At 39.2% G+C, this 13,127-nt stretch overlaps 4 non-coding genes across 4 annotated transcripts; 3 read left to right on the top strand and 1 right to left on the bottom strand.

Moving 5' to 3' along the window:
• Nucleotides 1–9,896: 9,896 nt before the first annotated feature.
• Nucleotides 9,897–9,968, top strand: trnap-cgg (transfer RNA proline (anticodon CGG)). The gene has a single exon. It is a non-coding gene; the product is annotated as a tRNA-Pro (tRNA).
• Nucleotides 9,969–10,255: 287 nt separating this feature from the next.
• Nucleotides 10,256–10,327, bottom strand: trnap-cgg (transfer RNA proline (anticodon CGG)). The gene has a single exon. It is a non-coding gene; the product is annotated as a tRNA-Pro (tRNA).
• A 231-nt stretch (nucleotides 10,328–10,558) lies between these two features.
• On the top strand, nucleotides 10,559–10,630 carry trnap-cgg (transfer RNA proline (anticodon CGG)). The gene has a single exon. It is a non-coding gene; the product is annotated as a tRNA-Pro (tRNA).
• Nucleotides 10,631–11,020: 390 nt separating this feature from the next.
• On the top strand, nucleotides 11,021–11,092 carry trnap-cgg (transfer RNA proline (anticodon CGG)). The gene has a single exon. It is a non-coding gene; the product is annotated as a tRNA-Pro (tRNA).
• Nucleotides 11,093–13,127: the final 2,035 nt, after the last annotated feature.

Below are 13,127 nucleotides of genomic sequence, written 5' to 3'. Positions count from 1 at the left end.
AAATTCTTTTGCACAATGCATATCGAACTAACAAGAAAATAAATTTGACTCTCCCTGACAGATGCAAAGCATTAGCTTTACTCATTCTGTTTAAGCATTAAATAACTGATGTATTTTATGTTTTCTGTATTAGCGACTGAGCTTGGTCATGCATCATTGCTTCAGGCTGTCTCTGTATGAGGTCTTGACACACTTGATATCCTTCTGGATCATCTTTCAACGGGAAGAATTAGCATTGTGAAAGAGTGTATTTTATACAAGCAGCAAGCTGTCAAACTAGAAATAAACAAAACAAAACAATGCTATGTGACAAAAACTCACCTTGCAAATATTCAAATGCTATCTGGGTGTAGAAATAAATCGTCTCACAATGCAGCAATGGTCTTATTACTTATTAAAAATAGATTTGAAACTATGTGCACAGCAGCTTTCACTTTCCCTGCCAGATATATGAACTGAAAATTGTGGATGAAATCCTGCAGCTCATTGACTATTCCTTCTACTTTCACTTTTGAAGTTGCATAAAACAGGAAACATTCATACTTTGCTATTTCTGCCTGCAGAATATCATGGCACTGACAACAGAGGGCTGCTTGTGCCAAGGGATGCCCACCTCCTTAAAAAAAAAAAAAGAAGACAGCATTTGAGTGAGTCATCAGCTGGAATGGTTTGCTCGCTATATCTGGAGCCTGAACTGATCAGAGTTGTGGAAGCAATCCAATTTTTTCTGTTGCTTGGAAGGGCTTCAGTCGAAATGTCTCAGCAGTGTCTTGCAATAATATTCACATCTATTCCACCTTACAAGCATCACACTGTGTGTATTTTATTGGGATTTTACATGATAGACGAACACAAAAGTGGCATCTGACAGTGATGTAGGAGGAGAATCGTACATGGTTGATGTAATACCTGTAAAGACAATCCTGTTCACTAAACCAGCTTCAGATAGCTTTTCAAATAATTAATAGAGCCCACCTGTATTTAACTAAGTCCCAGTATAAGTCTATACTGGGACTTTCACTGACTCGTCTGGTCAGTGAAGGCCTCAGAAGTTTGTTAGTGAACACTAGTGATGAATTATGAAGATTAAGGAACACAGCAGACAGGCCGGGAATAAAGTTGTGGTGAACTTTAAATAAGGGTTGGGTTATAAAACTATATTTTACACTTTGGACACGGTCATCTAAAATTAGAAAGTGTTAAATTCAATTGCATATGTCCTAACACAATGTAAACTGACAGCTTGGGTTAAGAGAACATTAATCAGAGACACACCCAAGAGGTTCATGGCAACTCCAGATGAGCTGTAAAGATTTACAGCTTGGATGCAAGAACCTGCACAAATCAGGCCTTCATAGTGTAGTGAGAAGTTTTAACAAAACTATAGGATTCCTCTTTTTCGGTTTCCTAATGACTACCGAGGGGACGCCGCATCGCAAAGAGAGAAAATGTGCTGTGGTCAGATGAAACCAAAACTAAACTTTCTGGCCTACTGACCAAACTGAATATAGCACAAAACAGTTGGATTCTCCTTTGACTGGGAGAATAACTTAAAGTCATATAGCTACAACTGCTAGTGAAAGAATTTGACCAAAGTCCAGATCTAAATTGAATCAAGAATCTGTCACAAGACTTGAAAACTAATATTTACAGATTCTCAATCCAATCTGCATGACATTGTGCTATTTTGAAAAGCGCAATTGGCAAAAAATAAAAATAAAAATCTGTTTCTATTCATGCAAAACAGAGACACACCTCCAAAGAACTAGCACACTTAACTTTGTCTCTTATTATGGGTTGCATTTTGTTAGTTAATCAACATACTACATCAAAGTTTTTGGGTGTAGTTTGACCATTTATTTATTTATTTTTACAAAGTCGAGGTGTTGACAGTAGAGTAACAAGGTTCACACATTGGCTCTTAATCCTGCGGTCTTTCAAAGGAACCTTGAAGCTCGAGGCTGATTGTAACCTTCCAAAGTCTCTCTCTATACTTAGTCAACCAGTCCACAAATGAGCTGTTGACAATTCCTTGTCAGAGTTTGCAGAACATTACAAAGCAAAGTCTGGTCTGGAAAGTTTCCTAGCTCTTTCACCACGTCTCATTTCATCACACCCATTCCTATCTCGGTCTGGTGTCAGCATTTGCTAATTTTTCATTCTTTGCAAAGGGTGAGAAATTCAGGTCAAACTCAGTTGGGAAATCAGACAGCTTAATGTGTTGTTGTCGTTCTTATCAGCAAACATGCCTGCGTCACACAGCCTAGCAACGCAATGTGTTTCTATGAGAAGTCAGGTTTGTGCACTGTTGCTCAAAGTCTTTATGAACCTCCAAATGCAAACAGAACGGCAGCATTTTTTAAAAGCTGGATTTTTTTTCTTTGGCATTACTGACAGTTGTACTCCTTATATGTGAACTGTCAGCTAACTTTGACTTTGTCACCCAGCGCCCTTTACTTCACCCTCATTAGTCTCTCTGTTCTTCCATGAGCGTGCAAATGGGATCCACTGTATAGCATGTTTTCTTGGGTTTTTTTTTTTTTTTTTGTAGACAGGTGGAGCCCAGCAGGGGGCAGTGGTGATCATCAGGTGAAGGTTTGATCTGCTCACATTGTTTCACCGCCACACCACCTCCAATGTGATCCAGCTTCCAGTCAGACTCCGAGACCTTGAAGATAAAACAATAAAACAGTCGCAGTTATCTGTCGGGTTCAGGGACACCTTTTTCTCAGCCTATAGGTTGATCTTGCTCCATTATTAAGCTAACTAACATCTCACATAATTAACAAGAAAGAATTTGCTGAATGCACTTTTTCATTTCAATGTAATTATAAGAAAAGGACATAATGAAAAGTTGTTGTTTTTTTTCCCTCCAGTCTGAGAAATCTCTCTCCATTTATGTAGAGTCCATGCTGGGGAGCATAACCTTCGTCTCAAAGAGCTCTTTTTCCAAGGGTCATTCATGAAAACAACTTGAATCTGGCTTTTTTTCTCTTATCTGTACCCCTTTTTGTTGTGTTTTTAACACTGCGTTTAATACATCTTATCTTGTGAATAAGATTGTAAAACCTCAGTGTGTGTGTGTGTCTCCAGTTTGCCTTGCCCTGGTAAAAAAGTCATACAGTGAGCTGCGTTCAGTCAAGAGTTTCCCCAGTCTTTATGCATCAAACTTAATGAGGAGACATTCAGTCAAGCAGAGTAGCATAATGCAACAAAAGATTTGGATGGTGAAAAGAGGCAAATTTGAAGTCCTTCCACCTTCCATTCACTCGTATGCTCTAAGTACCGGGCAGTCAAGCACAAGGCCAACTCTCTAGTCAAATTCCAGCCCTGGCAAACAGAGGAGTCAAGGAAGAGAGCTTGCTTTCTCCCCTCCAAGTGCTGCTTTGTCATCAAGTGGAAGCAAACTTATATGTTTATTTCTTCCCGAGGCTTTTAAATACTGACGTTTAAAAGAGTACGCCACAAAAATATGTCACACGTTTATACCAGATGCCATGATTCGGGTTTGGCTTTGATTTTACCGTTACTTTAGCTGTAAAACTGAGTCTCTGAACCTGCAATGCAATGAAAACTTTGGTAGGTCTTTAAGCAACAAGCGGTAGTTCAAGGACCTTTCATTTCCCTTCCATGTCCCAAATTCATACTTAAAGATTACTGGAGTAAAGGCATCACTGATTGAGATTACAGAACCCAAAACACACTTTTAAGCCATCGCTTTATTTCCCACTTTGGCGTTTTTGCACATTCTGCACTCCATCTTTTCGAAATGTGATAATTTCCCTCAAACTATGATAAAAACGAGGTGTTTATGTCATTATTTGGTCTCTGACAATACAACTAATATTGCCTCTGATGAAATGGGGTGATAAGCATTGCCCTGTAGAGTCTGTAGTGTTTTACTTTTTTTAAGTCAAGTGATAAACTTATATATTTATCTGTTCAGTTCTAAAGTGTGGGGAAGAGTCATTGAGGTCAATTCTATTAGATATCTGACTACAGTTTGTCAACTTTGACTAACAATAGCCATAATAAGTAAATAAGGCTGCAGTGAGTGTGGATGTGTGTGTGCTTACTTAATTTAGTTGCCTATTTAGGCAATAACTTTCCTTGTTAGGACCAGGTTGGCCTTCTTGGAGTCAAAACCTGGTCTTACTATTGTGTCATTTTTGGACTAAGTGTTAGGAAATGGGCAAAATGAAATGTTGGGTTCAGAAGGACTTTAAGACAACCAAAACACAGGCATGCTTCTCTGGGATCTACTATGACAAGGCCCAAAGTTCAGATGAGCGATCCAGAGGAGCAGGAGGCCAGGTCTAAAGGCCATAGGAACCAAGGTTGAAGCTTGGGAAGCCGGTGTTGAGGTGGCAGAAACCCACGTCAGAGCTTCAGAAGGCTCTGGAGTGCGTAACGAAGCTCTGGAGGATGACGTAGAGCCAGCTGGGGCTAGTGGCGGAGCTTCCCAAGACAACAGTGGCCAGCAAAGAGTCTCCGGAGGCTGACCAGATGGGACAGAGAATGCGAAAGTGTCTGGGGATGCAGATCGACCTTGATCCCCTCAAAAAGAGCGGGAATATTTACCAGACAGTGACAAGGCCCCCATTCTTCTTTGGGTTGAATAGACGTGACGGGTGATTCCCACTCGCCAAGTGTTGTTTGGTTTCCTACAGTTACTAAGTACTGTGATAATATAATCCAGACGAGAATAACACAGTTTATTACCAATACATATGAAATAAGAAATAAACTGTTTCTCAAAATATTAAAATGGCAGTGCAGGCAGAGGAAGGTCAATAAACTCATGACTTTTAGACCACAGACTAAAACATAGAGCTCCGGGAAATGTTGAGCAACTGATCATCACAAGTCGTCTTTATCAGATGCTAAATATGACGCAAGATAAAACTTTAATTTGGCATAACCAGAAATTCTCAACCAATATCCCAAAGCATGTTTTAAATTCATTAAATACAACATCATTTGTAATATTTTATTTTAACACAGATAACTTTTTCATCTGTAAAATTTTCATCTGTATGTTTTCATCTGTACACAAGTCACATCTTTTGAAGTCTGAAAAAATATTGAGAGGAAAATCATGTTACCAGATCATCTGCGTGAAAAATAGTAGCTCACGTATTAGCGGTGGAGCAAACGCACTTGGTGGAACATCAGATAAATCGAAGGCAGGGCGAGATGATTAATGTAAGAGAAAACAGGAAAAATCCTGCTTTCCGTGCCCAAGTCTGCTTTTATTTATTTATTTATTTATTTTTGTTCTCTAATCTTTGTTTTTCTGGAACACATTAAGACGTTTGAACATTTCTTCACATGAAACTACATGATTAGTTCATAGGGGAAGTCAATATGTGGTGCAGCTGCTGACATCTTATAGATGTCTGATTTATGGCTCCAGCTATACATTCTGTCTTTTGAAAGAATTCAGACGCCTAAGACACAACAGGGAGCATGTTGGATTGTCGAACAGAGCCTCAACATCTCCTGCGCAAGATCTGAATTCTGACCGTAACAAGTAGAAAACTTGTGGAGAGACTTCTCAACAAGTTTGGAGTAAAATATATGGTGCCTGCAGAAATATGTGCAAGGTCCTGCGTAAAAGGGCTTGCTTTGATCTTTGGTGAGGGCACAGCATGGCAATGTAACACAGATAGAGAAAATAAAAACAACCACAACAGCCACAAGATATGTTTTCATGTAATTCAATATATGTTGGTCAATAGATCACTCTAAATGTCCTGCAGATGCATCCATCAAACGCTCACTGCTCAATCTCTGGCCCAAAGTTTGGCTCAAAACAACCGTTTTGGGGGGTTATTTTCATGTCTCTGTAGAGTATTTCTGTTTTGTTTTTGTGTCAAGAGACTGAGAAGTGTACAGGATAAGCTTCAGCTCTACAGATGAGATGTTTTCAAGCACCAGATAGCTCAGGAGTATCTGGTTACATTACATCACATACATTTATCAAAGGCAGTAATAGCATATTACTGTTACGGGTTCAAACATATATTCAAACCAATTTTTTTTTTCCCAGTGCAAGGATGATCCTAAATGGATGCAAAAGTTAAATCTCATCAAAACTAATCCACGCAGAGTTGAAATTATACTGGATGAAATTCATGCATACTCCTCCACTAATATTAGCATAATTATTATCACTATGTTATCTCTGCTGTGCAATGCAGCAAAACCACTGACAGCAGAACAGCATGAGAGTCTAATGCAACCAGAACCACCATACTTCATCGTTTCAACTTTGTTATGATTGAAAGTCTTATCTTTAAATCTTCTAACATTTTTTTTGTTTGTTTTTGTGGCAAAATACTTCAGTCTTTTTCTCATCTGATCATGACATTTTCTCAGAGCGTCATTTAGCTCGTCCATGTAGGCAGCAATAATACTAAGTCAAACTTAGACCTCCAGCAGGACAAATATCCTCAAGCTCACACCAAAAAAAACTAGTGTGTGAATGGATAAAATGAAAGGAATATTCTTAAAATAATGGCCTGTTTCAGGAATCTAACAAATTTCAATAAATTATTATTATTATGATTCAAGTGGTTGACCCAAGCATACATCACTTGCTCTGATCTCCAGAACCCAAGAACAGAGGCCTGCAAATACTGAGAAACAACTGCTACACAACTGGCAGAGAAGGTTGAAAAGAACAGTTGACGCCTATGAAAGCCCCTGAAATACGTACAAAAGTTTTATTTTCTGAAGTGAAAAAGTCACCGAGGAAATGACGAGGAGATTCCACTGCTTGGAGGCCCCATGATGATGAGAAGTGGAGCTTTGGGTTGTGCAGGGACGGGTCAAACCCCAGCTGGTTACGTGAAAATGTTGCAACGGGAATCCCTCTTGACCGAGGGTGCGTGCTTGTCTGGTTGGTGACGCAGAGGTCTTGCCCTTTCCTCTGCGCTTTAATTATGCTACTCCTTCCACAAACAACATCAAACTCGACTACTACGCTGACTCCCTGGCTCTTTACTGGTTACCAAGTTCATCATTAAAAAGGTACCAGAAAAATGGTTCTATCACTCACAAATGTTTTCCAATGCCGGTTTTATATGGTAATGATTCATCACATGTATATTTATTGATGGCGAGAAATAAACCAAAGCCAAAGTAAACAGATTATTATCTTTTTTTTTTATTCTTTTCGAGGTCTGAATGATTCAGTGTCACGACAAAGCTCAATCTCAACCATCTGTTTGATTTTGAAGGGAACAAACATGCTGATTCTCATAACACAAAATTTCAGGGAAGTATTTGGAAAAGGACGCAAGCCAATGTTTTGATAAATCAACCAGCATGTGCCAAAAAAAGAAAACATTTTATGCAGTTTTGCAATTAAGATGTAAATGACTCGCGTAAGAGTTGAAGGGGGGTGGAAAAATAGATAAAACAGTATGAAAATCCACAAAGGTTGTTGTGGATCCCATTTTTTTTATTTTTTGTCTCTCTTAAGTTAATTTTGGCTGCAGGGGGGTTAAAGGAGCCAACATGCTCTCCCCTGCTGCAGCGTTTGTTTGAGTAAACCTGTCCAACTGGCAGGAGTCCATTTACAAACGTTTTCTCTTTATTGTGGTCAGTGCAATGATCCTGAGCAACCAGAACTCGCTGGGGATCTTCATGGGCTGTGGCTGTGAAAGAAAAGGATTCAAGATGAGAGCGAAGAGCAAGAAAAACATTGAAACACAGTAAAGTACCAGGAGAACGTAGAGAACGTCCTCTCAGCTGATCTGAGCCTTCTTCATGTCCGATAAACACCCGGCCGTTCGAGACTCTACGTTTGCTTTTACAGAAGAAAAAAAAAACCGCACAAAAGCATCAAAGAACCAGGACCCTCATGTACTCTGGCCCATGTGTTTTATGTGCTCTTTTATAGTTTTGACCCCACAGCTGTTGGAAAGATGGGACGCAATTGCTCTCCCTGGGTTTTTTAAGCGGTCTCTTTTCGCTCAAGAAACTAAATGTTTAATGTGTCAAACTGCACTGATTGAAAGTAGTTCGGAAACAAGAATTGGATAATGCCCGAAGTAGTTTGTAGCACTCAATGCTCTCAGCAAGCACATTAAAACCAGATGCAAACTGTTTTCTTTTGCTAAAATGGCACATAACTCCCTAGAATCACTTAATCCCCTTTATAGATTTCTTCTAGTTTTCTTTTTTGGTTGTTTGTTTGTTCTTGATCACCAATTTGTATTTTTTTTTTACAGCATTTGTCATATGCGTAGATAGAAAAATCATTCTTCAAACAATGATTTGATTTAAAGCAATCCAAGCCAATCGAGTCTCACATGAAAAAGTGATTGCCTCATAAATCTAATAACCATTTATTACGGTAAATGGCAATTAAAATGATCGGATTAGATAAGTCATCACAGTGTCTTTCTCTTAAAGTGGCCACGCTGTGTTCAATCTGTCTTTTTACTTATTATTTTGTACTTCAGCCATTACATTCTAAATTACACTAGTTGAGTAAACAAAGGAGAAACATCACCTTAAAAAAAGCATCTTTCAATCTTTCACATGATTTCCCTTGAGACTAACACACAGCTATACATTGTTTATTAAAGCCCTGCTTATTGCTACATTTATCTGGATTTGTCTGCTTTGCTATGACATTATTATCGCTACCTGAACCTCGCACATCGGACATCCCTAAATCCTCCCTCCCTGCAGCCAAAATGTGGCTCTGATTATTGGACCTCTATCTCAAATGTGAGTAACCATTAGGAGGAGGACGATAATGTGCAACAGATTTCCTTCAAATCGAACTGGAAAAGACCAAAATTTTAATGAAGACATTCTGTTTGTCATGATCTAGAAAATCACCTTAAACTCTCATGCTGCAGGCTGCTGTTTAACCCCCTCCCTCCGGTTCCCCCCGGCCTCCCGACTGCAGACGGTGGTCTCTGGAGACGGAGGCTGTATTAGCCACATGTTGAAGGTCTTCCTTGCTCTCTTTATTTTTTTCCCTGAAGTAATATCTGCGTAGCCTGAGGCGTCACAATTTTTACACACAGGATGTGTAGAGCTTGCATGCCACTGGTAATGGGATAGTCCAGCTTCATTAAACTTGTGCATTGTCAAAATATTTGCGGCTCTTTTGTCAGTGGGTGGATGCTCCAAAGCAGGGATGTCAAAGTTAAATACACCGAGGGCCAAACAACCAAATTTGCTACAAGCCAAGGGCCGGACTGGTTCAACGTTTATTAAAATATATTGAAATGATTGCACATAGCCTACTGAACCAAGACCTAACACAGTGTATATTCTTTAATAATTAAATGAATGAAGCAATATTTTCTTATGGATATGTCAGTAATTTCAAGTGTTAATTGTTGATTTCAATTTTTCAACAAACAGACAAAAACAAACTTTCTTCAAAGAAAAATTGCATGTTCTGTACATTAAAAGAATAAAGCGATGTTTTATGATTCTGTCAGAAACTTCGAGGGAAAACGTTTTCAACAGGCAAACAGCAAAAATGTAATTGTTTTGAAAAACTAAAAATGTTTCTTAATATCAAAATAAATACATAAATTCAAGTGCATGCATCATGACCTAAAAATGCGTTATTGTTCTGCACTATGATGTCCAGACTCTGGTCTTAATCTGTGTGTTTCTGAGAAGTTTGAAAGCGCCTTCTTAGATTATATTCTTTCATTACAGCCAAACTTTCTCCTTAAAGAAGACACACAGGCAGTGAAGATATAGTTACTTTGGAAAAGTAACTTTAATCGGATTGTTGATTACTCATTGAAAAAGTAACAGAGTTAGACGACCGATTACTCAATAATGCAAAAGCTGGTCATACCCACACACATTAGGGATTTGGTTAATCTGTGAGGGCCAACAAATCAACAAGTGGCTCGTTGGTCTAGGGGTATGATTCTCGCTTCGGGTGTGAGAGGTCCCGGGTTCAAATCCCGGACGAGCCAGGTAATTCATTGAAATGTTAAAAAAGACATTTCAGCAGGAACTCTCTGAATGTGATTTGTAGGTTACCTTTTCCCAGAAGTATTGTCGAGATCAACACAGCACTATTTCACAATCTGTAGTGCATGGTATGAAAATTATTTTACGGTCATCAAAGAAGAAATGAATTACCAAATAGATTACTCCATGTAAATAGAGACTTTTTGTAACATATTTGCAGGCTTTCCCATACAAATGTGAATAAGTGTTAAGAGATAAGCTTTGCAGGGTTGCCTACAAGTGTTTGAAGGGGCTCGTCCGGGATTTGAACCCGGGACCTCTCACACCCGAAGCGAGAATCATACCCCTAGACCAACGAGCCACTTGTCGATTCACAAAATTGCTAATGTGTGTGGGTATGACCATCTTTTTCATTATTGAGTAATCAGTCGTCTAACTCTGTTACTTTTTCAATGAGTAATCAATAATTCGATTAAAGCTACCAACAAGCCGCTTTTGCATGTAACATTCAACACAAAAGCAGTCCTGGGCTAGTTGGTTTGCTGAAAACGCAAGTCCTCTCACTTATTAACAACTCTTTTTTAAAACATGTGGCTCATTGGTCTAGGCGTATGATGCTCGCTTCGGGTGTGAGAGGTCCCGGGTTCAAATCCCGGATGAGCCCATTTTACTACTTTAGGACGACTGAAATGATTTACAAAATATACAATATACTCGCTATTTAACATGTTGGTCGGATGATTTTGCAACTCATTGTAGAGAATGACAGAAACCTCTAAGGCCACATGTATTTCATTGAAAGAAAATCATTTGATACTTCTCAACAAAAAATTACATTATCATGAGTGCTTTCACACACTTGCGTTTGTCCCCTCAAACTGAAAACCCTTTTGTGAAACTTCCCACACAGCCGCACTTCTCAGGTTAGAGGTTCTTATGCATTCTTGGCTATTGGGTGCGCCGCCTTCAAGTGTCCGAAGGGGATTTTAGGGTAGTTGGCTTAATGAAAAAGCTGGTCATACCCTCACATGTTAACAATTTGATGTTAGCGGTTGGCTCGTTGGTCTAGGGGTATGATTCTCGCTTCGGGTGTGAGAGGTCCCGGGTTCAAATCCCGGACGAGCCCAGGTAATTCATTAGAGCCAACTGAAATGTTAAGAAAGACATTTCAGCAGGAACTCTCTGATTGTGATTTGTAGGTTATCCTTTTACCAGAAGAATTGTTGAGATCAACACAGGACTCTTTCACAATCTGTAGTGCATGGTATAAAAATTATTTTATGGTCATCAACAAAGAAATGAAGTAACAAAATAGATTATTCCATGTTACATTTCTGAAAAACCTTCACAAGCTCTGTGAAAGACCTTGGACGTTGGTTCTGATCCCTGTGATGGCTTTCGTGTCATCACAGGATGTTTTATGTAACTATTTGCAATGACATAACAAACAGATTTTTCCAAGGGGCTGAAAGATGAAGAATTGGGTGGGGAATGCCAGAGAGTTTCAATTGCATAAGCCATGTGTAATTAATTTACCAATTCGCTACTGGCTACCAGGATAATGTGCCGCACGTTGCATGTCAGAGCCTCTTTTACTTCCGTCCAACTGATCCGCGTCACCCTGCATTTTGAAGCTTCTGACCTGGCAGCTTTTTGCTCTCATAGAAACTTCGCCTGACAACGTCTGGAAACATAGTCCAAGGTGCATTCTGAAGGTCTGGCAGAGTCTACCGCTGTCATCACTGGCTTGTCGGTTCATCAGGCACAGCCAGAGAGACGCTGCCAAGAGTCCGTGGAGCAGCCTGTTGCACATCGAGGGAGTTGTGCAACAAGTTGCAGGTTGGTGCGATGAATTTAACTGTACCCCTCCTCCACACCGCTCCCCAGACTAGCGGCAGCAGCAATTAGCAAACAACGGATGGGACTTTACATCTGTTGAGCTTATCGTGCATAGAAGCTCTCAGTCAGACTCTCCTAAGAACAGCTGCAAACAGCATCAGAGAGAAACACTGTTGTGAAGGCAGAGCAGAGCTTCTTAAAGAGACAGAGGACAAATTGAAGGCATCAAATTGTGCAGTCAAGTTTATTTTGCTATGTTTGATGTATATACTGCACTTTTATAGCAACTGAAGTAAAAAGGTCACTCGATTGATTCAGATTCAGATGTATCCCAAATGGGCAATTGATGTTACAGCAAGCATATAAACTAAAAGACAAAGTACCAAAGATTAAAAATGAAAAAACAACAAAAACATACCAAAAGAATACAGTAGTGTATTTCATTATTAACTGACAGTTGCTACAAACACTAAATCAGGTGCAAGTCCCCCTACCTTGTCCTGCATTAAAAAGAGATCCTGCTGTGGGAACAAAAGAGAGCTTGTACCTGTTACTTTTTTTACTAAGAAGTCTGAGCCTGATGCCAGAAGGCAGGAACTTAATTCAGCATGTGAAGGATGAGTAGTATCGACAACAATGGCTTTAGTTTTCCTAATGATTTATTTTTTACACAGTTCTGTAACTCCTAAGCTCTTATTGCTGTATGTATTACTCTGCTAAGGCCATTTTTTTTGACATAATACTAAGATTAGGAGAGAAAAAGTCAACACAGATTCAATATATTATCTATATTATCTCAGATTCAATATATTATCTATATTATATTATCTCAATATATTATCTAATAGGATTATCATTGACTTTCAACTTGAAACTTTGCGAGCCTCCTTAGAAAAAAAAAAATTGCTGGCCCTTTTTTTGTAGGTTTTCTGAATGATTGTGCCGTAAAATGATATTTGGTACATATACGCTATACCCCCCCCCCTTTAAAAAAAAAAGATCTGACCTTCTGAGTGGTAGTTGTGCAAATGAGCCAAGATTGAAAACATCTGTATTGTTTGGTAACTCTCAGCACCGCCATGTTATCTAACTGGCCAACAATCCAACAAACATCGATCCTTTTCAAGATATTTAACGTGAGCTGGAGCGATACATAAAAGTGGTCTCTGATCAGTTTCCTCGGATATGTGCCAAAGACCCTTGGAGCTGTCTGCTGCAGGACGAGCGTTTGTTCCTGTAATGTTTGTGCTTTGAAAAAGATTTTGTCCAGACACACTGAGCCAGGAAAGCTTATTTTATCAAGCTGATGTTTTACATCATTG

The sequence above is a fragment of the Poeciliopsis prolifica genome, unplaced genomic scaffold, assembly GCF_027474105.1.
Source record: "Poeciliopsis prolifica strain line A6 unplaced genomic scaffold, Auburn_PproV2 SCAFFOLD020, whole genome shotgun sequence".
NCBI lineage: Eukaryota > Metazoa > Chordata > Actinopteri > Cyprinodontiformes > Poeciliidae > Poeciliopsis > Poeciliopsis prolifica.
This window is presented reverse-complemented; position numbering and strand designations above follow the sequence as displayed.